Source organism: Hemiscyllium ocellatum, chromosome 46 (assembly GCF_020745735.1).
Source record: "Hemiscyllium ocellatum isolate sHemOce1 chromosome 46, sHemOce1.pat.X.cur, whole genome shotgun sequence".
Taxonomy (NCBI): Eukaryota; Metazoa; Chordata; class Chondrichthyes; order Orectolobiformes; family Hemiscylliidae; genus Hemiscyllium; species Hemiscyllium ocellatum.
Genome location: NC_083446.1, coordinates 15,672,712 through 15,676,438, shown reverse-complemented (window position 1 = coordinate 15,676,438; position 3,727 = coordinate 15,672,712). Strand labels below are relative to the sequence as shown.

Below are 3,727 nucleotides of genomic sequence, written 5' to 3'. Positions count from 1 at the left end.
AGCTGCTAATGAAAATCGGAAACATTACATGAAAATATGGCACAACGTCAACTGGTGACCTGTGAGACGGCCCTCTTCAAAGCAGCAGAGAGGTCACGCTTTCTGCTGACAGCTCTGGTCTTGGTTCATTATAGAGTTATACAGCACGATCCTTCGGTCCAACCAGTCAACGCCGATCATGTTTATTGGTCCGTCTTCCCTGGTGTTATGAATCCTGTTGTCTGATTATGAGTCCTATCCTGCACGTTGTGTTCAAGCAAATGAAGACCATCACGTCTCACACCAGTTGCAGGAGAGGTGATGAAATCCATAATCACAACAAATGGTAACGCAAGCCTGCAGAAATGTTTTCATTGAGGTTAAATTATAAGAGTGTGTTAAAGTGGTAGCTTTGAGGTTTTAAAACGCACCCGAGCTAGGTAGGAGTCGAACCTACAATCTTCTGATCCGTAGTCAGACGCGTTATCCATTGCGCCACTAGCCCACACACCCATCGCTGTTATACGATGAGTCCCCCTCTGCAATTCTATGGTTTTGATGATGAAATGAGTGGCAGGAGTGAATCGACAAGCTGAATATTCAGCAAGATAATCAGTTTCACTGCTTGACCTCGTTCGCTTTGAAAGCTGATGAATTTTACCGAAAACTAAGAGCACACCTCGCATTCAGATCACGTCTTCGCTAAGTCAGATTCCAAACTTCGAGGTTACAAAAAAAACACGAACTGCGGATGCTGGAAATCAGGAGCAAAGTCAGAAATTGCTGGGTACTTGGTCTGACAGCATCTGTGGAATGAAATCACACTTAACGTTCTGGTCCGGAGATATAGAGAGACTTCTTTCGCCAGAATGTGGTGAATCTGTGGAATTCATTGCCACAGAAGGCTGTCATTGGAGGAACGCCAGGCCATTGACTATATTTAACACTGAGACAGATATATTCTTGAGTAGCAAGGGGATCAAAGTTTAGGGGGAGAAAGGGGGAAAATGTTGCCCACATATGCTGCCTGTCCCTTATACTGTAGAACAAAATTTGTTCTGGGACTCAGGATGTAAAGGGATCGACCAGAAACTGTTGGCTTTGTCTCAAACAATAAAAATCTTGTTCTCGGGGGCCAAGCCATTTAAACTGGTGGAGGGGTCTGCTACAATGGGGTGCAATTTGGTGGTGACCTAATTCATTCCTGTGTAATCAGTGGTGAGACTATAGCTCCCATCAGGCTTTTATTACTGACCACATCGGTGAATTTGTTGTACTTGTGTTTGCTTTCAGGGTTACCTGTTTCAGCAGTCCTTTCAATTCCCACAACTGCTTTATCTACTACCGGTTTTATTAGGTGTTGCCGGTGGGGATTATGCTCCAGTCGAGGAACCTTTTTCGGGTTCTGGACCTTTATCTGACTTTGTTTCTGCCCATGCTCCGGGGATGGAGGCACAGATGACTCCGAGTCCCCCCTTTTCGAAGTTCCAGTCCCTACTGGGGACTGTAGCTATTTTAGTAATTTCAAGGTGACATGTAAGTTTCCCAATCAGTGTCTTTCAACCGTCCTGTCTGGGCCAAATCAATTTCCTTCTGTACAATAAATTAGAACATTATATTCTCTCAAGAGATCATTGCCCATTATGATGCCTTCATTATGTATGCATGCAAAGAATTTCATGGGGATATATATAATTTCTATTATATATATATAAAATAGTTTCGCTTAAGTAAGTTGGTGCTTTATCCCCTCCATACCAGAGTTAAGTGAATCATTTATTTGTGTGGGGTAAGGGTATGTTTGTGATGGATATAGTCGCTCCTGTATCTACTAGCATTTCACATTTCCTCCCTCCTGTTATTGCGGGCATATAAAGTTGCCCCTCTCCCTTACCCTCTCAAATGGGAGCAGCTGATTGTCAGCTCTGCTGACCTTTGGTTACCCGCAGTTGCACAGTTATTGGGTAGCTTTTGAGAGTCCCCCATACTTTTTCCACACACTGCTTCTATGTGTCGTATTCTGTTGCAGTGGCTGCAGTATTGTACATTGTTACCTGCTCTAACTCTTGTATTCTGTACTTCAACTCTTTAACTTGTTCCTATTTCTTTCTCCACCTACTCGTGGAGGCACTCACACGATCACTTTGGCCTGCTAATTGGTATACTAACATTACCCCAAACTTTTTAGTTTTGTTACGTTTATGTTTATCTACCCACACTCTCTGTTGTGCTCGTGTCTGGGATGAATCTCAACCACTTTACTTCATTTGCTCTGTCAACCCTTGTCTGTCTGTTTTGTATTTCTCAGTAAGGGAACCTGCAGTATTTCCCTTAAACGTTTCATCTGCCATTTTGCCGATTGTGTCCCCCCGATACCACCAACAGTTAATTGTTCCTAACCAGTGGGGACGTCTCAAACCCCTGGCCAATAATACTGTTCCAGCACCGTCCGTAAGGCTCTAGCAGCCTCCTAGTGAGGTGTGTTCTCTAACGGTTGGACTTCTCTACCCTCCCGGTCACCACTACCAGTCATTACCTACTGGTCAGCTGAGAATGCTGGCTCAATCGAGTGTGCTCTCTACCAGGACTTCTCTACCCTCCCGGCTACCTCTACTGACCCAACACCTCCCAGTAGGCCCAGAAACCTACCTCCAGCCCGGTGTGCTCTCTACCGGTGGGACTCTTTGCCCTCCTTGCCACCGTCACTGTCGTTATACTACAGACTGACGGTTACTCACAGTATCCATGCTCTCCATTTTGCTAACGTGTCTTCCACTGAGGTTTGGCTCTTGGTCAGAGTGATGAGCTCCTCTTCCTCACTACATTGGAAATTACAGGTACAGACAGCACCCAACTTTTAACTTAAACTCGAACTGGACTCAGCATTGTTCATCTCTACAGAGTGCAATGTTACCTGAATTTGCCACTTGTGCTTCACAATTCCTACTACCCTTGGCACCTCAACTTCCACTTCAAATCCGAACCTTCACATGGTCCATACTCTTATTAACAACAGGGCTTTTGAGACAGGCACTACTTTGTCTTCTGGCTGTTTGAGCACACGCAGTAGGTTCTTGCAACAATTAACAATTATTCTCCACAGGCATACACTTAAAAAAAATCTCAGTCCTGTCACAAGTTAGACATTATAATTGGTATACCCTTTAAACGGTGTCTTCGGCCCGGTCAGACTCCTCCCGTTTGCAGGTACAAATGGTTTCTTAGCCCGGCTCCCCAGTCGTGGCCTCCGACTTGGGGACCAGTGATAAGAATCCTGCTTGCAGCGCCAGTTGTTGTGGGGAAAATCACCAGCTTCGGAGTCAGAATCGGCGTTAAATGTATTTATGGTACAAGGAAATACCGGAGCTCTAGGGAGAGAAAGACACGAACAGCACAGTGGTCAGCTGCGATTCTTCTCTCAACCCAGAGCACACGTCAATAAACGTTTACAAATTCTGCAGCACAATAGGTCAGTGATGAGATTATTGTCTTTATTTATTGTAAACATTGCAGAATCATTGATAGTTTTGATGCTGTAATTGTCAGTTCCAGCGCAGCCTTTGTTAGTTTCAGCACAGTCGTTGTCAGTTTCAGCGCTGACATTGCCAGTTTCAATGTCCGCACAGGAGTGCATTGCTGCAGTTTTGGGCGTGAATCGCTCTTCCTGAAAGGGACGATTACTGCAGCTCTGGCTATTATCATTTTGTATTGAGTCCATATCATTCTGTTAGCACTTATACTAAGGGTG

At 44.8% G+C, this 3,727-nt stretch overlaps 1 non-coding gene across 1 annotated transcript; it reads right to left on the bottom strand.

Annotated features, from left to right (window-relative positions):
* Window positions 1–411: 411 nt before the first annotated feature.
* On the bottom strand, window positions 412–484 carry trnar-acg (transfer RNA arginine (anticodon ACG)). The gene has a single exon. It is a non-coding gene; the product is annotated as a tRNA-Arg (tRNA).
* Between the last annotated feature and the right edge of the window lie 3,243 nt (window positions 485–3,727).